Source organism: Arvicola amphibius, chromosome X (assembly GCF_903992535.2).
Source record: "Arvicola amphibius chromosome X, mArvAmp1.2, whole genome shotgun sequence".
Taxonomy (NCBI): Eukaryota; Metazoa; Chordata; class Mammalia; order Rodentia; family Cricetidae; genus Arvicola; species Arvicola amphibius.
The window spans coordinates 40,722,237-40,749,516 of record NC_052065.1 but is presented as its reverse complement, the minus strand read 5'-3'; positions in this window follow the sequence as shown (position 1 = coordinate 40,749,516).

Here is a 27,280-nt window from a genome sequence, read left to right as displayed (position 1 = left end):
AGTAGGCTTCATCGGAATGATGCAGGGCTGTTTCAACATATGAAAATCTATCAATGTAATCCATCATATAAATAAACTGAAGAAAAAAAAACATATGGTCATCCCATTAGATGCTGAAAAAGCATTTTACAAAATTCAGTGCCCTTTTATGATAAAGGTCTTGGAGAGATTAGGGATACAAGGGTCATTCCTAAATATAATAAAAGCTATTTACAGCAAGCTAACAGCTAACATCAAATTAAATGGAGAAAAACTCAAGGCTATCCCACTAAATTCAGGAACATGACAAGGCTGTCCATTCTCTCCTTATTTCTTCAATATAGTGCTTGGAGTTCTAGAAATACCAATAAGACAACATAAGGGAATCAAGGGGATTCGATTTGGAAAGGAAGAAGTTCAAATTTCATTATTTGCAGATGATATGATAGTGTACATAAGCGACATCAAAAACTCCACCAAAGAACTCCTACAGCTGATAAACTCCTTCAGTAACGTGGCAGGCTACAAGATCAACTCCAAAAAAATCAGTTGCCCTCTTATACACAAAGGATAAGGAAGCAGAGAGGGAAATCAGAGAAGTATCATCTTTCACGATAGCCACAAATAGCATAAGATATTTGGGAGTATCTCTAACCAAGGAAGTGAAGGATTTATTTATGAAGCGGATACCAGGAAATAGAAGGATCTCCCCTGCTCATGGATTGGGAGGATCAACATAGTAAAAATGGCAATTCTACCAAAAGCAGTCTATAGATTCAATGCAATCCCCATCAAGGTCCCATCAAAATTCTTCACAGATATTGAGAGGACAATATTAAACTTTATATGGAAAAACAAGAAACCCAGGATAGCCAAAACAATCTTATACAACAAAGGTACTTCTGGAGGCATTACCATCCCTGACTTCAAACTCTATTACAGAGCTACAGTACTGAAAACAGCTTGGTACTGGCATAAAAACAGAGAAGTCGACCAATGGAGTCATATAGAAGACCCAGATCTTAAACCACAAACCTATGAACACCTGATTTTTGATAAAGGAGCCAAAAGTACACAATGGAAGAAAGAGGGCATCTTCAACAAATGGTCCTGGCATAACTGGATGTCAACCTGTAGAAGAATGAAAGTAGATCCATATCTATCACCATGCACAAAACTCAAGTCCAAATGAATTAAAGACCACAATATTAATCTGAACACACTGAGCTTGATAGAGGAGAAAGTGGGAAGTACTCTAAAACAAATGGGCACAGGGAACCGTTTCCTACGTATAACCCCAGCTGCACAGACATTAATGGCAACATTGAATAAATGGGACCTCCTGAAGCTGAGCAGCTTCTGTAAAGCAAAGGACACTGTCACTATGACACAAAGGCAGCCTACTGACTGGGAAAAGATCTTCACCAACCCTGCAACTGACAAAGGTCTGATCTCTAAAATGTATAAGGAACTCAAGAGACTAGACGGTAAAATGCCAATTAACACAATTAAAAAATGGGGCAATGAACTGAACAGAGAATTCTCAACAGAAGAAGTTCGAATGGCCAAAAGACACTTAAGGTCATGCTCAACCTCCCTAGCTATCAGGGAAATGCAAATCAAAACAACTTTGAGATATCATCTTACACCTGTCAAATTGACTAAAATCTAAAACACCAATAATAAACTTTGCTGGAGAGGTTGTGGGGTAAAGGGTACACTCATCCATTGCTGGTGGGAATGCACACTTGTGCAACCACTGTGGAAAGCAGTGTGTCGGTTTCTCAGGAAATTTGGGATCAACCTACCCCAGGACCCAGCAATTCCACTCTTGGGAATCTACCCAATAGATGCCCAATCATACTACAAAAGCATTTGTTCAACTATGTTTATAGCAGCATTATTTGTAATAGCCAGAACCTGGAAACAAACTAGATGCCCTTCAGTGGAAGAATGGATGAAGAAACTGTGGAATATATACATGTTAGAATACTACTCAGCGGTAAAAAACAATGACATCTTGAATTTTGCATGCAAACGGATGGAAATAGAAAACACTATTCTGAGTGAGGTAACCCAGACCCAAAAAGATGAACATGGGATGTATTCACTCATAATTGGTTTCTAGACATAATTAAAGGACATCAAGCCTATAATTCGGGATCCTTGAGAAGATAATAAGAAGGTGAACCCAGAAAAAAAAGAAACAGTAATCCTCTTGGATATTGGAAGTAGACACAATCACCAGGCAAAAATTGGGAACCTGAGGGTGGGACGAGATGGGGCCAAGGGAAGATGAGGAGAGAAAAGCGTGAAGGGGAGAATGGGGGGAGTTCGGAGGAACGGGATGCTTGGGATACAGGAAGGGTGGATATGGGAGCAGGGAAGTATATATCTTAATTTAGGGAGCCATCTGAGGGCTGTCAAAAGACTTGACCCTAGAGGGGTTCCCATGTTCCCAGGTAGATGTCCCCAGCTAGTTCCTTGGGCAGCTGAGGAGAGGGAGCCTGAAAAGGCCAGTTCCTATAGCCATACTGATGAATTTATTGCATATCACCATAGAACCTCCACCTGGCGATAGATAAAGAAAATGACTGAGCCCCACATTGGAGCACCGGACTGAGCTCCCAAGGTCCTGATGAGGAGCAGAAGGAGAGAGAACATGAGAAAGAAAGTCAGGACCGTGAGGGGCGTGTTCACCCATGGAGATGGTGGGACAGAACTAACTGGAGATCACCAACTCCAGTTGGATTGGGACTGATGGAACATGAGACCAAACCAAACTCTCTGAATGTGGCCGATGGTGGAGGCTGACTGAGAAGCCAAGAACTAAGGCACTGAGCTTTGACTCTTCTGCATGGACAGGCTCTGTGGGAGCCTTCTCAGCTTGGTTGATCACCTTCCTGGACCTGGGGGGAGTTGGGAGGACCTTGGTCTTAACATAGAGTAGGGAACCCCGATGGCTCCTTGGCCTGAAGAGGGAGTGGAGGTATGGGTAGTGGGGAGGAGAGGGAAGGGGGAGGAAGAAGGGAGGAGATGGAATTTTATTAAATATAAAAAAATAAACCAAAAAAAGAATCAGTAGCCCATTTATATACAAAAATTGACTTGAGAAATAAAAGGGGATAACAACACCTTTCACAATAGCCTTATATAAAAAAAATCTTGGCCGGGTGGTGGTGGCGCACGCCTTTAATCCCAGCACTCGGGAGGCAGAGGCAGGCGGATCTCTGTGAGTTCCAGACCAGCCTGGTCTACAAGAGCTAGTTCCAGGACAGGCTCCAAAGCCACAGAGAAACCCTGTCTCGAAAAACCAAAAAAAAAAAAAAAAAAAAAAAAAAAAAAAAAAAAATCTTGGAGTAACTCTATCCAAACAAATAAAAGAAAGACTGCATGATAAAAACTTCAAGTCTCTGAAGAATTAAATTGAATAAAATAAGAGAAAATGGAAAGATCCTCTATGGATCATTAGGTATAACATAGAATAATGGTTTTCTTACCAAAACCAGTCTACAAATTCAATGTAATCCCCCATTAAAATTCCAACACTATTCTTTTCAGACCTTGAAATGACAATTCTCAACTTTGCATAAAAAAATAAAAAACTCTGCTTCCCAAGGAACAAGCTGGGCACATCTCCTTGGACACCTAGGAACCCCTCTAGAGTCAAGTCTCTTGCCAACCCTAAAATGGCTCCCGTAATTAAGATATATACTTCTCTGCTCCCATATGCTCCCTCCTCCATTCCAACCATCCCATTCCCTCAAGCTTTCCTCATCCTCTATTTCTCCCTTCTCTCCCCCAATCTCCCCTTTTCACCACCTCACCCTCACCCCTGTGCTCCCAACCCCTGCCCAGCAATTTTGTCAATTTCCAATATCCAGGAAGATAACAATATGTTTTTCTTTGGATTCACCTTCCTATTTAGCTTCTCTAGGATCACAAATTATAGGCTCTATGTCCTTTATTTATGGCTAAAATCCACTTATGAGTGAGTACATACCATATTCATTTTTTTGGGTCTGGATTACCTCACTCATTAAAATGTTTTCTATTTCCATCCATTTGAATGCAAAATTCAAGATGTCATTGTTTTTTACCACTGAGTAGTACTCTAAAGTTTATATGTGCCACACCTTCTTTATCCATTCTTCTATTGAGGGGCACTTAAGTTTTTTCCAGGTTCTGGCTATTAAAAATAATGTTTTTATGAACATAGTTGAACAAAAGCTTTTGTAGTATGATTGGGCATCTCTTCCGTATATTTCCAAGAGTGGTATTGCTGGATCCTGAGGTAGGTTGACTCCCAATTTTCTGAGAAAATGCCACACTGATTTCCAAAGTGGTTGCACAAGTTTGCATTCCCACAAACAATGGTTGAGTGTTCCCTTTACTCCACATCCTCTCCAGCAAAGGCTATCATTGGTGTTTTTGATGTTAGCCATTCTGACAGATGTAAGATGGTATCTTATAGTTGTTTTGATTTGCATTTCCTTAATCATTAAGGAGGTTGAGCATGACCTTAAGTGCCTTTTGGCCATTCAAACTTCTGTTGAGAATTCTCTGTTCAGTTCAATGCCCCATTTTTAATTGGGTTAATTAGCATTTTAAAGTCTAGTTTCTTGAGTTCTTTATATATTTTGGAGATCAGACCTTTGTCTGATGTGTGGTTGGTGAAGATCTTCTCCCAGTCAGTAGGTTGCCTTTTTGTCTTAATGACAGTGTCCTTTGCTTTACAGAAGCTTCTCAGTTTCAGGAGGTCCCATTTATTCAACATTGCCCTTATTGTCTGTGCTACCAGGGTTCTATGTACAAAGTGGTCTCCTGTGCCCATGTGTTGTAGAGTACCTTACTTCCCACTTTCTCTTCTATAAGATTCAGTGTGGTCAGATTAATATTGAGGTCTTTAACCCATTTGGACTTGAGTTTTGTGCATGGTGATAGATATGGATCTATTTTCATTCTTCTACAGGTTGACATCCAGTTATGCCAGCACCATTTGTTAAAGATGCTTTCTTTCTTCCACTGTATACTTTTAGCTCCTTTGTCGAAAATCAGGTGTTCATATATTTGGGGATTAATATCTGGGTCTTCAATTAATTTCCATTGGTCAACATCCATGTTTTTGTGCTAATACCAAGCTGTTTTCATTACTGTAGCTCTGTAATAGAGTTTGAAGTCAGGAATAGTAATGCCTCCAGATGTAATTTTATTGTATAGGATTGTTTTGGCTATCCTAGGTTTCTTGTTTTTCCATATAAAGTTGATTACTGTTCTCTCAACGTCTGTGAAGAATTTTGTTGGCATTTTGATGGGGATTGCATTGAATCTATAGATTTCTTTTGGTAGAATTGCCATTTTTACTATGTTGATCCTCCCAATGCAAGAGCAAGGGAGATTCTTCCATTTTCTGGTATCTTCTTCAATTTCTTTCTTCAAAGACTTAATGTGCTTGTCAAATAAATCTTTCACTTCCTTGGTTAGAGTTACCCCAAGATACTTTATACTATTTGTGGCTATTGTGAAAGGTGATGTTTCTCTGATTTCTCTCTCTACTTCTTTATCCTTTGTGTATAGGAGGACAACTGATTTTGGGGGATAAAATTCATCCTGAACAATAAAACTGCTCCTGGATTGCTCAAAATAATCAATTTCAAGATATACTACAGAGTTATAGTAATAACTGGATGGCATTGTCATAAAAATACATGTTGGTTTAGGAAATTGAATCAAAGACCTCAAAATAAATCCACCCATCTATGGACACCTTATATTTTCATAAAGAAGCCAGAAATATACAGTGGAACAAAAAAAAGCATCTTTAAGAAATGGTACTTGGTCTAACTGGATTTTGCCATGTAGAGGAATACAAATAGATGCATGTTTAACACACTGCACAAAACTTAAGTACAAATGGACCACAGACCTCAACATGGAACCAGATATACTAAAGAAGAGAAAGTGGGGAATGGCCTTGAACTCACTGAAATAGGAGACTACATTGTGACCAGAATACTGACAGTCCAGACACAATAATAGTCAATAAATAGGTAGGACCTTTTGGACTTGCAAAGCTTCTTTAAGACAAAGACTAGATCAGTCAGTGACCTAGTATAAAACCAAACTCTAACTTTCTGCAATAAATAAATATTTAAATATTTTTTTTAATGATACTCTATTATACTCATAGAACAGCATCTTATTTTGTACTTTTCAGAGTGGCTTCTTCTGGCAGTACATTGGAACAGAATCAGAGATCCACAGACATATTTTTGAGAGACAGCATAAATTGGAGGTCTCCATCAAATCTCTCCCCTCAGAACTAAAGAAATCCCACTGATGAAGAGGCAAAATAATTTTACGAGTCAGAGGGGATGGAGTACACCAGGATAAAAGGAACCTTGGAATCAATTAAGCAACCACATTTGAGTTCACAGGACTGAAGCAGCAAGCAAATCTCTTGCTGTGTATGTCCTGTGTCCTTGGTGTATATATTGTATCTATTAGATGAGTATTTTAAAACAATACCTGAGTATGAAAACAAATGGGATTCTGACCCTTGTGCCTTTTCTTGGGATCCTTTTCCTAATGTTAGGTTGTTGTGACAAGTTTTGATATGAAAGTTTTTGCTTCATCTTATTATATTTTATTGTTTTATATTTGTTTGTTGTTTCTTAGAAAGTCTGTTCTTTCATAATGAGAAGCAGAAAAGAAGTAGACCCAGAATTGAGAGTTTTAGGGAAGAAGTAGGTGGAATAGAGGGATGGAGGAAAACTATAATCAGGATTTATTTTATAAGAAATAATCTTTCAAATTAAAAATTAAATAAAAGTGACAGTGTCTTTGGTTTACAGAAGCTTCTCAGTTTCAGGAGGTCCCATTTATTCAACGTTGCCCTTAATGTCTGCACTGCTGGGGTTATACATAGGAAGCAGTCTCCTGTGCCCATATGTTGTAGAGTATTTCCCACTTTCTCTTTTATCAGGTTCAGTGTGTTCAGATTGATATTGAGGTCTTTAATCCATTTGGACTTGAATTTTGTGCATGGTGATAGATATGGATCTATTTTCATTCTTCTACAGGCTGACATCCAGTTATGCCAGCACCATTTGTTGAAGATTGGAAGTAGGCAAGATTGCCGGGCAAAAATTCGGAAATTGGGGATGAGGTGGGATGGGGGTAAGGGGAGAAGGGGAGAGAAAAGTCTGAAGGGGAGGATGGGGAGAGCTTGGGGTAATGGGATGGTTGGGATAAAGGAAGGGTGGATATGGGAGCAGGTAAGTGTATATCTTAATTAAGGGAGCCTTTTTAGGGTTGGCAAGAGACTCGACTCTAGAGGGTTTCCAAGGTGTCCAGGGAAATATCCCCAGCTAGTTCCTTGGGCAGCTGAGGAGAGGGAGCCTGAAATGGCCCTTTCCCAGAGCCATACTGATGAATATCTTGCATATCACCATAGAATCTTCATCTGGCAATGGATGGAGATAGAGACAGAGCCCCATATTGGAGTACCGGAGTGAGCTCCCAAGATCCAGATGAGGAGCAGAAGGACGGAGAACATGAACAAGGAAGTCAGGACCACGAGGGGTGCACCCACCCACTGAGATGTTGGGGCTTATTTAATGGGAGCTCACCAAGGCCAGCTGGACTGAGACAGAAAAAGCATGGGATAAAACTAGACTCCTTGAACATGGAGGACAATGAGGGCTGCTGAGGATTGAGATTAAAGACATGCACTACCATAATTAAAAGCATGCACCACCTAATTTCCATGGCAACTAGTGTGGCTACTGGGATTAAAGGTGTGTATCATTGTGGTTCCTGGGATTAAATGTGTGTGCTACCATACCCTGGTCTGTAAGGCTGAACAATGGGATTGTTTTACTCTCAGATCTTCAAGAAGTCTTTATTAAAATACAATTGAAAATGCTACTACATTTCCCCTTTTTGTCTAAAATAAAATAAAACGAAGGCTATAACTAATGTAAGAATACTATATACAATAATACAATGACTATATACTATATATATATATATATATACCATATATATGCAATAAATACATCAATAATGTTTAGTACATTTGCATTTGACAAATTCAGAGAAAAAACTTAAAATCTATCCTATCTTGGTGAGTTCCAAGTCTTATACCTAATTTACTTTCTATCATAGCCTGCTTCCTATATCTGTATAACTATAATTATAACTAATCTTCAACTCCCTCAGAGATCCAAGAAAAAATATTAAATGAGTAAGCAGGAAATGCAAGCAAGCAACTTTCAAAAATATATAAATATTGAAAAAAATCTAGATGCCTGCAAAGTCAACCAAAGTTCCTCTGCAACATTGGGGCATTCATCTTCAGTCTATAGACCTTACATATTTGACGTACTTTTCTGTGAAGCATGATGTTTTTTGTCCTGATTGTATAACTAGGACAGTATAATGTCAGCAGTTGAGACAGTGGTGTTTTCTTTCTTAGTGGCTTACTTTTGTCACAAAAAAGTAAAAGTCATGTGGAGGTTCTGTGATGCCCACTATCTTCTCTGAAACAAATTGATGCTGCCAGGAGAAGACATGAATTATTGTCATAAAAACAAAGAACCTAGGTTATTAAAATATCTTAAGTACCATATTCTGTAAATCTCTGAAGTGTTTGAAGATGACCTTTCTATCCAAATTATTTCTTTGTTTGACTGTTAAAACATGTCTCATGTGACTACAGGTTCAATTATACTAGGTGATTAACTACTAACCTATTTTTCTTTTTATCCTAAACAGTTGGTAATAATATTTTTCAAGGACTAGAAATTTGCATTACATTGTTAAATGAGCTGGATAGGAACAATATCTTGAACAAGATAAGAAATATATGTGGAACATGTTTTAACAAAATTAATCTCAAATGTGTATTAATATAAAAAATTTGTATACAATATATAAAAGTAAAACCAATGTAAAATATTTGAAACTAATAGTTGCTTTTAAAATGTAGATTCTATAATCTATTTTATCTTATATTAATACCCTCCCTTTTTATTTCAGGGTAGATGAAATAATCTGATCTTCTATCTTATATTTACATCCCTTTTTTGCTTTTTTTCTTCTCTCTCTCTCCCTCCCTCCCTCCCTCCCTCCCTCCCTCCCTCCCTCCTTTCTCTGTCTGTCTCTCTCTCTCTCTCTCTCTCTCTCTCTCTCTCTCTCTCTCTCTCTCTCTCTCTCTCTCTCTTTCAGTCTTTCTCTTTCTTTTGTTTTGTTGAGCCAGAATTTCTCAGTATAAATGGAGTCCATCCTTAAACTCACTCTGTAGACTAGGCTGACCTTATACTCATAGAGATCCACATGCTTCTTCCTCTGGAGTGCTGGGATTAAATTTGTGTGCCACCACCATCTGTTTTTTTTTTTAATTTTAAAACAAGAATCCTGAATCTAATTCCCTTTGTTTAGTTTTTTTTTTCCTGACCATTACTCATAACAACTTGTAACCAATGTGCAAATGTAACAAACAAACAAAAAAACCATTCATAATCATTTTATGGGAGGAACATGGGCATAGTTTTCTTTTTCACTTCCTGCTGATTAGGGCTGCTGATAATTGATAATCTAATGGGGACTCAAAGAAAATCTAGGATTATGATCAAGTCATTACTGGAGAGTTCTGTGAGGCTGGATTATTTCAGCCAGTTGTGTTAAAGCTGTTCTGGATGTAGAATTTAGAAGAAACTGCAATAAATGTACTCTGAAATGTTGGATCATCAGGGTCATCTGTTCCCAATGGAGATTTTTAAGAGGGTCTTCCTTGATCAAAACTTATTTTTCTTAACCAAGAATGAATTCACAGTCAATCAAACCTTATTTTTCTTAACCAAAAATGAATCATAATACTCTCATTTCCTGTGGAAACAAAAGCAAACCCTCTTCTCCAAAGTAATATGTCTTTTGATTTAAATTTTGAAGTCAAAGCATTTTAATAATCCACTAATACTTTTAATCTAATATCTTTTAGCAGCTGTTGTGCCTTCCTCCGCACTCAAACAATTCAATGACAACATAATAATACACAGTATGAGATTCTCTGTGTATTTTATATATTTCATTGAAGCTAAGCCAGGGCAAGTGGGAGCTAAGAAAGATAGTTTTACTCCTAAACCCAAGTGACTAAATTTGGGTCCAAATCGTAGAGCTAGAACTCCAATCTGAAATCTGACCTGGGCTAGTGGCTAAAAAGTTCAGGCAAACTGCATTTTGTGAATTCATACCCCAAATTGTTGGGCACCAAATGAAGCATGACTAAATATACCTAGGTTCAAAAATTAGGATTCAACTTGAAGATATAAAAAGGAAAACAATCAGCACTGTTTCTTACCATGATGTCAGTGTGAAATGGCAATCTTGCCTCCAGGAATCTCAGAATGAGATTTTGTTTTGAGAGTTTTTTTTCATGGTCAATACATGGTCAATATAGACATTTAATTAGTAATTTTATCCTCTAAATACATCGACAGGCAAATTTCTTAATGGAAATTTACTACAGATTTTCCACTAATGAGTAACTCTGGGAACTGGCTCTCAAAGGCCAAGAAAAGTTTTTTTTTCTTTTTTTTATTATTATTAAAAATTTCCACCTCCTCCCCACCTCCTCCCCACCCCCTATTTCCCTCCCTCTCCCTTAACTCCCCTCCCCCTCCCTTGCCAGTCCAAGGAGCAGTCAGGGTTCCCTGCCCTGCGGGAAGTCCAACGTCCATACCACTCCATCTGGGTCCAGGAAGGTGCACATCTAAACAGACTAGGCTCCCCAAAAGCCAATACATGCGGTAGGATCAAAAACCCAGTGCCATTGTTCTTGGTTTCTCAGTCAGCCTTCATTGTCCAACACGTTCAGAGAATCCGGTTTGATCACATGTTTTTTCAGTCCAGGTCACGCTGGCCTTGGTGAGCTCCCATTAGACCAGCCCTGCAGTCTCAGTGGGTGGGTGCACTCCTTGGGGTCCTGACTTCCTTATTCATGTTCTCCCTCTATCAGCTCCTCATTTGGGCCATGGGAGCTCAGTCCTGCACTCCAGTGTGGGTCTCTGTTTCTATCTCCCTCCATCGCCAGATGAAGCTTCTATGGTGATATGCAAGATATTCATCAGTATGACTATAAGAAAGGGCTATTTCAGGCACCCTCTCCTCAGCTTCCCAAGGAATGAGAGAACAATAATCAACTTTATATGAAAAAACAAAAGACTCAGGATAGCCAAAACAACCTTATACAATAAAGGAACTTCTGGAGGCATTACCATCCCTGACTTCAAACTCTATTACAGAGCTACAGTATTGAAAACGGCTTGGTACTGGCATAAAAACAGAGAAGTCGACCAATGGAATCGAATAGAAGACCCAGATATTAACCCACAATCCTATGAACACCTGATTTTCGACAAAGGAGCTAAAAGTATACAGTGGAAGAAAGAAAGCATCTTCAACAAATGGTGCTGGCATAACTGGATGTCAACCTGTAGAAGAATGAAAATAGATCCATGTCTATCACCATGCACAAAACTCAAGTCCAAATGGGTTAAAGACCTCAATATTAATCTGACCACACTGAATCTGATAGAAGAGAAAGTGGGAAGTACTCTACAACACATGGGCAGAGGAGAACACTTCCTAAGTACAACCCCAGAAGCACAGGCATTAAAAGTTTTTTTTCCCCATTTTATAATCCTTTCTAGGATTGGGATAAAAGGCCTGCACCACCATGACAAAAGACATGCATCACATAATTTCTGTTTCAACTAGTGTGGCTACTAGGATTAAAGGTGCATGCTATCATAACTTGGTCTGTAAGGCTGACCAGTGGTGTTTTACTCTCAGATATACAGGCAGTTTTTGTTTAATGAAATACAATTGAAATGCCACTACATTCAAGCACTCCAACAATGTAATTCAATATCAAGTTTTTTAGATTAATTAAAATGCAAATAATCCTTAATATTTTCCAAACATAAGAGTATATAACTTTTGATTCTTGTTTATGACAGATAAATACTTCATTTCTTCTACTTTTAACAAAATCTATTAATTTACTTTTGATATCCAAAATCAATTGTTTAGGTAGTAGTTAAGACTTAAATAATCCTCTCATTTTATTTTTACTATTTGCTCTTAGGAGATCCACCACCCCACTCCAAAATAAATACACAAATACTTATTCTTAGTTATAAATGCCTGGCCTTTGCTTGGCTTGTTTCAAGCCAAGTTTTATTAAATTATCCCATCTATCTTTTGTCTCTGGGCTTTTACTTTACTTCTATCTTATATACTTTCCTTTAGTTCTTACTCTGTGACTTGATGGGTGGCTATGTGGCTGGACCCTTGCATTTTCCTCTCCTTCCCCTCTTTTTGCTTCTTCTCCTTTTTCTTCTATGTATTCTCTATGCCTGACAGCCTTGCCTATCCTTTTTCCTGACTAGCTATTGGCCATTTGGGTCTTTATTAGAACAATTAATTTTTAAAGGAAAGCAAAGTAACACAGATTCATAGTTAATCAAATACAATGCAAAATATCTCAACATATCTTTGCATCATTAAACAAATATTCCACAGCATAAATGAATGTAACACATTCTCAACTAATATTCCACAACATAGGCCTGTTAAAATAATACATCAATTTTCCTGGTAATTTCAAAAAACATTTCAAAGACATTGCCATACCATAAAAATCTTGGGTTCTCTCATTCAAAAAATTTTCAAGTTAACAATCTTTTAATAAAATTTATAATACTTACAGTAAAATAAATCAATATTCTTATAACTTATTACAACCTCCTGAAATTTCTTGGCAAGAGGAATTGATATTTTTATTCTTATTGCAAAAATTCAAACAATATATTAGTACTTATAAAACAATGAGTTGATTGCATTCCCTGAAAGGTTTTGCAATCCTAAGGACTCATACTTCAACATTTACACAAACACACACACACACACACACACACACACACACACGTAAATTTTAAAATCTTATTGAATTTGAAGGGGAGTATTAGAGGGCACAGGAGAAGTTCAAGGACAAGGGATGGGATGCAAATATAGTAGTCATGTATGAAACATGAACAACTACTAAAAATAACAGCAACAGCAGTGAAAATCTCTACAATGCTGCATGTCTAGGCCCATTCTGGAATTAAATATGTGAGCTCTCTCCATAACTTTAATCCTTCATCTAAGTTGGTTTTTGCAGAAGACAATGATCCACATCTGGTCAAAATATAAAATATAAAAATGACCATGGGGTTTACTAGCATTTGGTACTTCTACAATCTTATGTCTCCATGTATGCCTCAGTAAATATTATGGAAAATGTGAGAAACAAAAGAACCAGAGAACCAGGACATCTACATGTTTTCAATATAGGGCTAGGAAGCTGTACATTTGAAAACTAAGCAATATGGTTAAATAAACAATGAAAACAAAATCTCACACGCCATGAATATTAGGGAAAATTTCACAATCATACTCCAAAAAGTAGAGCTCTAAGTAAATAATGTGTACTTAGGTCAAATAAATCAGCTTCTCTAGGGAGGAGTCCCCTGATACATTATCCACACTCCCAAATGTCAGCCATAATCAAATGTACATGCAAGTGATAATAAGTAGACTAAATAAGTTGCATGCATCTGTACGACACGAATAACTATAGACTAGGTCATCAGTTTGAGAAGGAGTGAGAGGGAAAAAAGAAGTGTTGAAAGGGGAAGGAAAGGGATGGATATATGTGTATGTGAATATGTACCCATGTTTGAAAATCCTCAAAATTTAAATTAAAAAAGGCACATTTCTACACTTTTCTTCTTTTTACCTATCTTTCTTTAAAGAAGTTAATGGATAAAAAAATTGTGATATATAGAAGGCTCCCATGTTTCACCTCAATTAAGTTACTTATATAAATTTTCATTGTTTTCATAAAGGTACAAACTAATGATTAGTCTTTTTTACTTTTTAACCCAAAATAAACTTTATTTTAGAAAGTTACTTTAAGTATGCAGTGATATAATTAAGCCTTGTTAATATGCTGTTTATTTAACAGATTAAAAATGCATACTGAGTATATCCCATTCATCTTAATTAGACAATATGCTTATCATAATTATTTACTTTATATTCTTGTTTTTCATGAACACTCTGATGCTTTTAGAGTCAATATTCCCTTTGTTATGCTGTTCATTGACTGTTGTCATGACTTCCTTGAGGCATCTACCCTCTATTTTTTGTTTTACTCTCCACTGAGATTTGGCTTTTAGGTCTCTTCTTGGGCTGAGAATAGCTTCAAATAATAGAGTGTGAAGACTTTGAATGTTTGTAATAGACACTCTTTTCTTCTAGTGCTGAGATTTCAAAGTATTCTTACTCTGGGACCCTTTAATACAGTTCATCATGTTGTGGTAGCCCACAAGCATTAAATTATTGTTACTTCATAACTGTAATTCTGATATGATTATGAGTTATAATGCAATGTGACCTTCAAAGGGGTCATAATCCAAAGGTCGAGAACTACAGCTCCAGAGTATTACATAGAGCTATGGATATGAGCTAATAGACATTGCTTGACACGGAAAATCAAACTCTAGTGTAAGAAATTTTTGAGATTAACTTTTTGTAGGAGAAGGCCACTTGTTCATCCCAGCAACCCAGAACTAAAATAACCACATAGAAACTATATTAATTAAAACACTGCTTAGCCTATTAGCTCTAAATTCTTATTGGCTAATTCTTATATTAATTTGACCCATTTCTATTAATCTGTATATCGTCACATGGCAGTGGACTACAGGCAATGATTCAGGATGTCTGACTCTGGAAGCTCCAAGGTGTCTCTCTCTAATTCCACCTTTCTTCCTCCCAGCATTCAGTTCTGTCTTCCCTACCTACCTATGATCTGCACTATCAACAGGCCAAGGCAGTTTCTTTATTTATTAACCAAGAAAAGCAAAACACAAACAGAAAGACCTCTCATACCAACTTTTCCACTCCAACTGTAATCATTTATCCACTGCTTCATCCATATTATGTCAATAACTATCAGAATCTTCCTCTTTACTCTATGAATTAAATAGAATCAGTCAAAATCTTGCATTGAAAGCATAACTCTAATTAGAAGATGTAGAAGGTACTTCTGTTTATACGTTGATTTCATTTGTTAATGAATAAAGAAATTGCCTTGGCCTTTTGATAGGGTAGAACTTAGGTAGGTGTGGAAGACAGAACTGAATGGGGGAGAAAGAAAGCAGAGTCAGAGAGATGCCATGGATCTGTTGCCAGAGGTAGGTGTGATGAATTTTACCCAGTAAGCTATTGTCATATGGCAATGTACAGATTAATAGAAATGTGTTAAAATAAGATGTAAGAATTAGCCAATAAGAAACTAGAGCAAATGGGCCAAGCAGTGTTTTAATGAATACAGTTTTTGTGCAATTATTTCAGGTTTAAGCTACCCTGGAGGCCAGGAAAAACAAGGGGCTCCTTCTCCTGCAACAATTGGTGCCCAACATGGGGCACCAGTTGAAGTGCTGTGGGACAATGGTCTGTATTCTGTCAATTTTATTTTAAATAAATGCTGATTGGCCAGTAGCCAGGCTGGAAGTACAGGTGGGACAACCAGACAGGAAGTAAAGTCAGGTCAATAAGAACAGGAGAATTCTGGAAAGAAAGAAGTCCTTTTCTACAGTCCTGATCCAGTCACAGAACATGCAAGATGTGACTTCCTTGATGAAAAAGGTACCAAGCCACACAGCTAACATAGACAAAAATAATAGGTTATATTATAAGTTATGAGTTAATAAGAAGCCTGAGATAATGGGCCAATCAGTTTATAACTAATGTAGACCTCTGTGTTATTTCTTTGGGAGTCAATGATGGCAGGAGCTAGGCATTGCAGAAAACTCAGTCAATAAGAAGAGTGTTGATAGGTGGGCCTACTAATAGGTACATAAATAACAAGACTTTCACCATCTTGAAAAGATTAATCCAAATTATGAAAGACCAATAGATGTCAATTCAACTATGACTATGTCCCCTTTTCTCTTGCCCATGTGATATCACGTCTCACTATATAATGCTGAAGAAAGTCCTTTTTAAATGCTGACCATTCTGTCTTGAACTGACTAGTATCCAGAACCAAGATCCAAACTTTCTATTCAATTAGAGCCTACACATCCATTAGTAGGATCTAATCTGGTGAATTTGTTTGACTCTCCTCTCCACACATGCTTCCCAACCTACTGTATTTGGCTCAAGTCCCACATTTAATGTTCAGCCTACTCTAGTCATCAGTGCCTCTGAAGCAAGCAACCTCTAATATTCTGCAAAGAACTATCTATGCTGCCTGCTCTCCACCCTTTAGCCCCTCACATGCCATATTCAACCTCTCTACCCAGATAGATGTAACTCCATTCTCCAAGCTTATACCAGAAAAGAAATTTAATAAATTAACCCAGTCTCCTTTCTCCAACTGACTTAATTCTATCTAGTGTTCAGATTTGAATGCTGTGTCTATTATAAAGTAACCAGTCTCCAGTATTCTGTTATTGCTGTAAAAAATAGAAAATGATATTGTGTGGCCTGTTTCCTATATATTACTTAATATTCGTTATATGAATTTCTACTGCTATTTTGAACAACAGCAGCAAAACTTGCCAAATGTGCAACTAAATGCATAAATACTCTAAATGTATACAACTCAAACAAGAATAGTATTGATGCAGTCTAGACAGATTCCTTGTTTGTCTGTTTGCCAGATGTTCCATACCTAAGGTTGCCTATATTTATTAGAAAAGGAAATTATCACAGTTCAGATTATCAGGAACAAAGTGATGTTCTCTTCTTAACTCAGAAGGATTAGGATAGAGGTACAAGGAAACAAATATCTTTTCAATGCTACCCAATGAAAAGGGCCTGATATGTATCACAAAGCATTGCTTCTCTTTCTTCTTTTTTTAAATATATTTTTCTAATATTTTTATTACTTTATAAATAATGCCATCCAAAATTTCCACTTCCTCCCCTCCAACCACTTCCCTTCCACTCCCCCACACACCCTCCCCTCCTCCCCTCCAGTCCTAAGAGAGATCAGGGTACCCTGTCCTTGAGGAAATTCAAGGCCCTCCCTCCTCCACCCAGGCTTATGAAGGTATGCATCCAAATAGAATAGGATCCCAAAAAGCCAGTACATGCAGTAGAGACAAATCCCAGTGTCAATATCATTAGCAACTCAGTCTGCCCCAATTGTCAGCTACATTCAGAAGGGCCAGTTTGATCCCATCCTCATTCAGTCCCATTTCAGCTAGATTTGGTGAGCTCCCATTAGCTCAGGCACACTGTGTCAGTGGGTAGACCAACCCTTCATGGTCCTGACTTCCTTGCTCATATTCTCCATCCTTCTGATCTCCAACTGGACCTTGGGAGCTCAGTCTACTGCTCTGATGTGGGTCTCTGTCTCTATCTTCATCTGTAGTCCATTGAGTCGGGTGCCTTTTTGTCTTAATGACTGTGTCCCTTGATTTACAGAAGCTTCTGTTTCAGGAGGTCCCATTTATTCATTGTTGCTCTTATTATCTGTGCTACTGGGGTTATATGAAGGAAGTGTTCTCTGGTGCCCATGTATTGCAGGCTACTTCCCACTTTCTAATCTATCAGAATCAGTATAGTCAAATTTATATTGAGGTCTTTAATCCATTTGCACTTGAGTTTTGTGCATGTTGATAGATATGGATCTATTTTCATTCTTCTACAAGTTGACATCCAGTTATGCCAGCAGTATTTGTTAAAGATGCTTTTTTCCATTGTATAATTTTAGCTTCTTTGTAAAAAATCAGGTATTCATAGGTTTGTGAATTAATATCCAGGTCTTCATTTCAATTCCATTGTTCAACATCCCTGTTTTTATGCCAATACCAGGCTGTTTTCATTACTGTGGCTCTGTAATAGAGTTTGATGTCAGAGATCGTAATACCTCCAGAAGTAACTTTATTGTATAGGATTGTTTTGACTATACTGTTTTTTTTTGTTTTTGCATATAAAGTTGATTATTGTTCTCTCAAGGTCTGTGAAAAAATTTTGTTGGGATTTTAATGAGAATTGTGTTGAATTTATAGATTGCCTTTGGTAGAATTGCCATTTTTACTATGTTGATCCTACCAATCCAAGATCATGGGAGATCCTTCCATTTTCTGGTATCCTCTTCAATTTCTTTCTTCAAAGACTTAGAATTCTTGTCAAATAGATCTTTCACTTCCTTGGTTAGTGTTACCCCAAGATACTTTACGCAATTTGTGGATATCATGAAAGGTGATATTTCTCTGATTTCCCTCTCCTTTCTTTAATCTTTGTGTACAGGATGGATACTGATTTTTTTGAGTTGATCCTGTATCGTGCCACATCACTGAAGGTATTTATCAGCTCTAGGAGTTCTCTGGTAGAGTTCTTGGGATCACTTATGTATACTATTATATTATCTGCAAATAGAAAATTTGACTTCTTCATTTTCAATTCCAATCCCCTTGATCTCCTTATGTTGTCTTATTGCTATTGCTAGAATTTCAAGCACTATGTTGAAGAGATATCAAGGCAGTGGACAGCCTTCTCTTGGTCCTGGTTTTAGGGTAATGGTTTTGAGTTTCTCACCATTTAATTTGATGCTAGCTGTTGGCTTGCTGTATATTACTTTTCTTATATTTAGATATGATCCTTGTATTGCTAATCTCTCCAAAACCTTTATCAAAAAGGGGTGTTGACTTTCGTCAAATGCTTTTTCAGCATCCAATGAAATGACCATATGTTTTTTTTCCCTTTGGATTACATTGATAAATTTTTGTATGTTGAATCCACCTTACATCTCTGGGATGAAGCCTACTTGATCATAATAGATGATGATTTTTTTGGTGTGTGCTTGGATTTGGTTATCTAGTATTTTATTGAGAATTTTTGCACCAATGTTTATGAATGAGATTGGTTTCCAATTGTGTGTGTGTGAGTGTGTGTGTGTGTGCATGTATTATACATAAGTATGTACTAGTAGTAATCAAAGCAAAAGGGGCTATCAAGTTGATGGTGAGGATGGAGCATTTTAGAGATTTAAGAGATGGAACCTAGGAAAGGAGGAAAGGAGGACAAAAGTGATGTAATTCTTTTCCAATTAAAAATGCATTTAAAAGTTTGTGGAACAATTAGCAGCAGGCCCAGAATTTACCCATAATGTATGACCTGGCTTTTTTAAGTTTATTACCTATTGAGGGATAATTTGCTCAGCCTAGATAAAGCTTAGAGGGTCTTGGTTCTGCCTCAACTTAGTCTGCCAGATTTGTTGACTCCCCATGGAAGACAGTAAACTCTCTGAGGTGCAGATTGGGAGTGGTATGGAGGGAAGGTGGGAGAACAGGAGGAGGGGAGGTTGGGAGAACAGAGAATGGTATGTAAAATGAAAAATGATTGTTTTAAAATAGAAAAGTAAATTTAAAAATTACATTTAAAAATCATCAGAAATGTGAAATATCTGTATCATAGATATACACAATAAAGTTATGTGAAAAAACACCATTGATAGTAAGAAGTTTATTATCAACAAAAGTATGAAATAGATTCTCAAGAGATGCTATCATCATTAACTAAAATGATATAACACTATTCACAAGTCATTATTCTCTGATTCTTAATATTCATATTTATAAAAATAACAATGTTTATAGTTACCAACTGAAAAAAGGAATGACTCAAAAACAAAGACTGTAATTCTAAAACATATTGCTCCTTATTTTTCAAAAGCATAATCTAGTAAAATGAGCAGTTGTTAGCAGCAATAATAAATTTTCATCAGTTTTAAAAATTGTGATGCATTTTCATAAAAATACTTCAAGTTATTTTTCTAAAATTTTGTGAGTATGTTGATTAAGCAGGTTTTATTTAAAAACTTCATGATAGGAAGTTTCAGTACAACCTTTCCCCAGCACTTCAAAGGCAGAAACAGACAAGTTTTTGTGAGCCTCAGACCAGTCTGGACAACAGAGTGGGTTCCAGAATAAGCCAGGACTATACAAGAGAACCTTGGCTTGAAAAACTAAAAGAACAAACAAAAAAATGCACACTTGATTTTGTTGTGAAATAAGAAAGAAAATAACAGATGCTAAAAGTAGTTTAAATAATTATTATGTTTTTATATAAATTATTATCACTCAAGCTACTATATATGTAAATGTGTGCTTAATACAATTCGAGATTATTTACACTTTTTATGTTTTTAGTGACCGAGTTTTTTTTCCTTGCTATGAACAATGAACCCGGGTCTTTCAATTAGGTATCTCTAAAATTACTTAAGCACTGCTAAACAATAACATCTTTTGCAAAGATGAAATTGAAGCCTTTATACAGTACAAATGTAACTTGCATATATACATATATATGAATTTAATTATAATTATATCAGTTTTTAATTGTTTTAGAAATCATTATTTGCATGTGACTTATAACTACTAGAACACACAGTGAACCTCATGGACCTTAACATTTTAAATATAAAAAAGGAAGGAGGAAATAAGACAAGAAGAGGCACTTGTTTGCAAAGGGTTAATGCAGCTATACCATTCAATATATCTTCTTAAATTCCTTTGATGAAAATGAATCATTTTCACAGTTATATGAATATGTGATTATACTGATTTATTTTTCTATGTGCTTCTCAAATATACCTACATATGATCAAATGAGAAATGTAGTATATTGAGCAGTGACTTTTTTTACTGTAGGTAACAAGAAATTATTCCAAATTTATTAAATGTTAATAAGATATAGATATAAAAAGAATTAAAAGACTAATAATTCCAAAGTAATACTAATCATGATGAGTGTTATTATCTATACTATTGAGTAGTATAAAATAATTTTATACTCTAAATAGTTATGAAAGAAAAAATATATGAGAGGGAATAACTTATATAAAGATAAGACAGCTGAGAGAAAGAGAACATATAGCTTTCTGGATCTCATTATGAACTCCCTAAGGCAAATTAATCCCCTTTTTGTAATAAGCTACCAACAGATGGTTGAAGAAATGTGATGTGACTGAAACCACAAAGTACTGAGAAAGCTACAGAATTGACAGAAGCTGTACTTAAGGCAAAAGCACTCAACATTATTGTGATTCCCAATACATAGACACTGTGAAAGCAGATGTTTCCACAAAGGAAAAAAATCACAAATAAGAAAAGAACAAGGGAAGTTTAAAATGCTTGTTTAAAGAATGAATCTTAAAATAATTGAGTTGTATAAAATAATTCCTTTTAATTTCATAATGTCAATTTTAACTGATTTACAAGTAAGATTATAAATATTGTCACTAACTAGGATGTTTTCAGATGCACCACAGAAAATTAGTGAAGGTTAATTTTTGCAAAGAAGATTCCTGAGACCATAAAACTGTACCAAAGTTAGTCTACAGCATTCAGATAAATAAAGCTGTGTGACTAGAAACCTTATCTCCTGCCATTTACATTAGTGAGTAGAATTATTTTAGCCTATGTCACACAAGGCTATTACAATGGTTAATGGAAAAATTTTTGCAACATATAGTTACAAATATTGTGTATGTTATGGAAAAAATGAATAAAAAAAAGGATTCACCCCCCCCCCAAAAAAATGGACATTTAACTAAATAAACTTAAATCTTGTTTGTAGCTAGAAAATGCTGAATCTCCTACAGAATTTGGCTAATTAAAATTTACCATTCAAAAGTTTTAACATGTGCACATATATTCAATCTCTATGTCTCTATGTTTTAGTTACTGTCTTATTGCTGTGTAGAGACAAAATGGAAAAGGCAACTTATGAAAAGAAGCATGTGCTTAGTTGTTTGCTTAGAGTTTTAGAGTATGAGTCCATGACCATAACGGTTGGAAGCTTGGCAGCAGGCAGACAATCATGGTACAAGGGCAATACCTAAGAGTTTGCATTTTGGAATAACAATCATCAGGCAGTAAGAGAGAAAATGGGCCTGGCATGGGCTTTTGAAACCTCAAAGATTACCTCCAAGAACATATTTCCTCCAACAATGGTACACAACTCCCAATACTTCCCAGCACCTAACTAGGAACCAAGCATTAAAATGCCTAATCTGGGCCGTGCGGTGGTGGCGCATGCCTTTAATCCCAGCACTCGGGAGGCAGAGGCAGGCGGATCTCTGAGTTCGAGGCCAGCCTTGTCTACAAGAGCTAGCTCCAGGACATGCTCTAGAAACTACAGGGAAACCCTGTCTCGAAAAACCAAAATAAATAAATAAATAAATAAATAAATAAATAAATAAATAAAATGCGTAATCTGGGACTGGAGAGATGGCTCAGTGGTTAGGAACACTGGCTCTTCTTCCAGAGGACCTGAGTTCAATGCCCAGCACCAATGTAACATTTTAAAACTATCTGTAACTCTAACTCCAGGGAATCTGACACTCTCACATAGACATACATGCAGAAAAAAATGTCAACACACATAAAATAAAAAGAAATCACTAAAATACATGATCATATATAAGGGTCATTCTATTTTAAACTATCCCACCCCCAATCCAGTTATATGTGATGTTGATCTGCTTGTGTAATCAATTTCAGCCAGTGACTAAAATTTCCCACCACCTGAGAACAGATTTTTAGCCAGTTTTGCCTGCTTCTCACATATACAACTGCCTAACCCCTGTTCCATTTTCCCAGGCTCTTCAAACTGAACTATTAACATTATTAGCACAAAAGGAACCCCTTTTCTCCCACTGTTCACTAGGAGATTATTCAGCACTTCCCCCACAAAACAATATGTTTCCCCCCCACACCCTGGAGTCATCAAAGACAGCCCAGTGGTAAGTGTGAGATGTTCCCTGTTGTCATTCAGGGGAGTCCCCAAAACACACTCCCCCTTGCCAAATATACAGGCTGCAGACATTGCTCTTGACAACCAAACAGAAATTGTTGATAAGACCCTATTGCTAAAAACAACACACACTTTGGTCACAGAATGTTAAAAATATTTCATAACTTTGATGGTGCTAAGGAAATATTAACAACATTCACAACCAGGTGTGACATAGTTGAAAATAATTTCAGCTACAATAATATCAAGTCTGACAACCTATAACCATTGCTACAATAGTGGCATAATTGCTATGGGGATAAACAATGTCTTTCCAATTAAACTTTCCAATAAACCAATAAATGTCTGGTATTGAAATTCTCCCTAGTAACCTATAGTTAGGGATGTCATATGCTCAAGGACAGAACATATTTCTATTAGTTTGTTGAAAAAGAGATAGTATAAAACTGTCTCTTAAATATTGACCTTATTGCTATGGAAAAGTACACCACACACTCTTTTTCATAGAAGCATCTTTATGAAGTGGATATCAGTTAACACAATGAATGGCAACTGGTCAAAGTGCAGAAAAGGTGTCTGTGGAATACTCAGATGTATCTGTTACAACTATTTCACATCCCTTCCCCCAATACCAGAAAACAATACAGAAGAAAAAGAAGAAAGAAGGTCCTAAATGGAAATTATATACCACATATCTTTTTTCAAGTCTCAGGGATCATTAGAAATGAGGTGATAGAAAGAGTGTAAGATCCTGAGAGAGTAAGCAAATATGAGACAAATGTCTTCTGGACACATTAAGTTTAGCTGTACACATAAACTCATAGAGATAGTGTACTATGTACAAAGCCTGTGAAATCCAAAGACAGAAGAAATACTACTATGAAGAAAAAACATGGATTAACAATTATGGCCTAAGGCATTGAGCTATGTAAGGACGAGACAGTTTTCTCAAAATGTGCTTTACTGTAATTGGTTGACCAATTTTCAGTAGAAGACTAAATATACAAGAATATTTGTGCAATGATACTGGTCTTTAAAGATGATTTCTACAGGCAAACAAAAAGTTGGGTATGTAGGAAAGTGGCAGAATTGATGAAGGGATAGAATATGATCAAAATATTATTTATAACTGTTAAGAAAATAATAAAAACATTGTTAAAAAGACTATTAAGTGCTAAACATTAGAGAAGGCTGCTTATGAAATGGTGCCTTCTAAATGAATCAGGACTATTGAGTTCCTGTACTAACAGCAGCTGTGGTTGCCTGCACAAGATCTAGCTAACACCTTAGCATGCATAAAGAATGAACTAAGATGTGTTCTAGTATTTGAACTTACTTAGTTCCTCAACTTTACACAAGGGATTAAATACATTGAGTAATTTTTCTCTAGTAAGACAAATTATAATGACTTCTAAAATATTTATTTGTGATTTTGAGGGTGGGAAAAGTGACACAATGTACATGAAGAAGTTAGAGAAAAACTTTATACTTGGAAACAAGAACCTTAACATGCAGGAATGCTTTGACAATTCCCCAAATTTATTTTAAATAATTTTATTAGGCTTATAAAATTATCTCTAAGATAGGTAGCAACTGATCAACTCTTTCTCTTTCATGTGTCAATCAATACTGAGGTTTCACAATGCAAATTATCTATGGTTATTAAACTGGACACCAGTCATTCTGTTCTACTTGAATATAACATCTCTGTTTGCTACTTCACTTTTCTAGAAAAGACAGCACTCATTCTATTTCAAACTAAAAAATGGAGACATTTTGGGAAAACACCTATCTAAATTATTAGTTATTATTACAGCTACAGGTATGTGCAGTTCTGAAATGATCAGCTTTCCTCCATATTTCTACTTTTCATGTAGCATATACATATTATTTTAAAAGGTTAGCTAACCCCTAGGGAAAATTCTGGCTCTTTAGCTGTTATCATTAATTAAACTTACTTCATATTTTTCAAAAACAATATCACAGCTATGCATATTGAAGTCTAGTCTTCAAAGTAAAATCAACACTGAAAATATCTAAGAAGGAAAAATCATCATAAAAAACTTGATATATGGGTATGTAGGAAAATACTAGCAGAAAATATTATTGAGTGCCAGATAATTCATTATAATCAAATAGAAAAGTAAATCAAAGCTTTTATAGTGACATACATAACATTACACAACATTGTTTCCATCATATGGAATCCAACCTCACAACCATCTGTTTATATAATTATAATCATAGATAATATAGAGTTTAACCATAAGATTAGTATTTCTAATTTTTTTTCTAAGAAGACAGCCTACGTTTTGGAGTTACCTTTGGCATTGCTTTATAGTTCTTTATTCTAAATTAAAACTGAAATTACCTGGAGGGAGAATCGTAGTACTCACCTAGTTCATTAAACTTAAAAGATGTGATCTATGGAAGATAGAGGAGGTCTAAGCAGTGACCTCCACCGGAGTAAGCCTGAGACAGCAAACTCTACAGGAGCAGGTACAAAAGAGCAACTGCCGAGGGAGTAGGCTGGAGCCACAAGTCTCTGCAGGTCTAGACATGAGTCTGGGATGTCCAAGGAAGTAGATCTGAGCCAGAGACTTCTGTGGGACTTGTCCCAAGCAAGGGACCTACATGGAAGCGGGCCCAGGTCAGGGATATCTACAGAAACAGACCTGAGCCAGTGACCTCTGCCAAAGCAGACCTGAGTTAGTGAACTCTGCAGAAACAGGTACAAGGGAATGACTCCTGAGGGAGTAGGTCTGAGTCAGAGAGCTCTGCAGGATGAGGTGTGAGACAGGGACTTCCAAGTGAGCAGGCCCAAGCCAGGGACATCAGTGGGAACAGGCCTGAGACAGCTACCTCAGTCAGAGCAGGCCTGAAGCAGCAATCTCTCCCAGAGCAGGCCTATGGTAGCAACCTCAGCAGAAACAGCCCCAGACAAGCAATTTCCATAAGAGCAGGCCCAAGGGATCCTGGTATTACAGAGTGATCCCTGGCACTGCTGAGTGACCTCCAGGAATACACAGTGACCAAAAAGGTGACTGGAACCCTGGCCCTGACTGCACAATGAGGAACATCCACCAGAGTCTTGGATCCACTGGCACATGGATGATTGATCACCAGAAACACAGACAGCAGTAACTACACCAATCAGAGGAAATGATTGGTAGAAAAGGTAAGAACACACACAAAATTACAGAGAACAACACATCACCAATAAAAACTAGTGACCCTACAACAGCAAGACTTAAAAAACCAAATATAGATGAGGCAGAAGAAAATGATCTAAAAATAACTTTAGAAGAATGTTTGAGATCCTTAAAGAAGAAATGAAAAATTTTATCAAAGAAATGGAAGGACAAGCAAAAAATTAAAATAAAATTAACAACTCCCTTAAAGAAAACCAAGAATAAACAAGTAAACATATGAAAGAAGCTATTCAAGAACTGAAAACTGAGAGGCAGTAAAGAAAACATAAGCCAAGGGAATTATAAAAATGGAAATTATGAGAAAACAATCAGGTACCACAAATGCAAGCATAAACAGCAGAATTCAAAAGCTAACAAAGAGAATATCAAGTGATGAAGCAACAATAGAGAAAATATACTTGTCTGTCAGAGAAAATAACAAAAGCATAAGGCAAAATATCCATGAATATGAGACACAGTGAAAAGACTAAACCTAAGAATAATAAGTACATAAGAAGAAATAGTTCAACTCAAAAGCACAGAAAATATATTTAACAAAATCATAAAAGAAAACTTCTTAGCCTAATGAAAGATATGCTTATGAAGATACAAAAAGCTTACAGAACACCAAATAGACTAAATCAAAAAAAGAAGTCCCCTTCCCACATAATATCAAAACATACAGAATAAATAAAGAATATTAAGAGCTGAAAAAAAGGTCAAGCAAAATAAAATGGCATACTTATCATAATTATACATGACTTCTCAATGGAAACAATGAAAACCAGAAGGTCCTGGTCAAGCATTATGATAACATTAAGAGACCATGGATGCCAGCCCAGACTACTATACCCAGCAAAACTTTCAATCACCCTAGAAAGGCAAAACAAGATATTCCATGACTGAACCAGATTTAACCAATACCTAGGCACAAACCCAGACCTACACAAAGTACTAGAAGGAAAACTCCAACCCAAGAAATTTGGCTATATCAACAAAAATGCAGGTAATAGATGATCTCATAGTGGCAATTCCGAAAGAAGGGAAAATCACATAAAATAATGTTACCAATAACAATATCCCTTGACATAAATGGGCTCAACTAATCTATAAAAAGACACAGGCTAACAGATAGGCCAAGAAAAGAGAATCTGTCCTTCTGCTGAATACAAGAAACACACTTCAAACTCAAAGATAAACATCACCTCAGATTACAGATTGGA